Genomic DNA, 304 nt, shown 5'->3' on the forward strand with positions numbered 1-304 from the left:
GGCTGTGCCACCACCTCTGCCACCACCTCATCCTGCAGCCCACCGGCACGTCCCGCCACGGGACGGCTCATGGGGGTGCTGGGGCCAGGCAGCTGCGGCACGTGCGGGAGGCAGGAGCTCTGCGCGTGCGGTGGGGGCTGGGGGGGGGTTCCCACCGGCAGTGTGACCAGCTATGGGTGTGCGTGGGGTGCTGGCACAGGGCTGTTCGGGTGACAGCTGGAGAGCAGGGAGTGAGCTCTGAGCCCTGCGTGCGTGGGGTTGTCGCTCCCGGGCGGTGTGTGGCCGGGGACGCACCCCCGGACCA

This window comes from Buceros rhinoceros, unplaced genomic scaffold (genome assembly GCF_000710305.1).
Source record: "Buceros rhinoceros silvestris isolate BGI_N320 unplaced genomic scaffold, ASM71030v1 scaffold29540, whole genome shotgun sequence".
NCBI classification, from domain to species: domain Eukaryota; kingdom Metazoa; phylum Chordata; class Aves; order Bucerotiformes; family Bucerotidae; genus Buceros; species Buceros rhinoceros.